This window comes from Penaeus monodon, chromosome 33 (genome assembly GCF_015228065.2).
Source record: "Penaeus monodon isolate SGIC_2016 chromosome 33, NSTDA_Pmon_1, whole genome shotgun sequence".
NCBI classification, from domain to species: domain Eukaryota; kingdom Metazoa; phylum Arthropoda; class Malacostraca; order Decapoda; family Penaeidae; genus Penaeus; species Penaeus monodon.
The window spans coordinates 12,850,605-12,850,844 of NC_051418.1; positions in this window are offsets into that span (position 1 = coordinate 12,850,605).

Here is a 240-nt window from a genome sequence, read left to right on the forward strand (position 1 = left end):
TCTTACGAACAGGACCTTCATTTCACTCGCACGGGAATAAACACCAGGCGAGATGATCCCACGAAAATATTTCACATCCTAGTCGGGTCCCAGGCGCTGTCCAAGGGGGGGGGGGCTCCCGGTTGCTCGCGATGTTGAAAATCAACCGAGGCGTAATGCAGTAAATAAGTTGGGTTGATGGAGATTGATGTAAAGCGAAAATAAGGTATGCTTGTCAAGTGTTAGTTATTTGTTTTATGT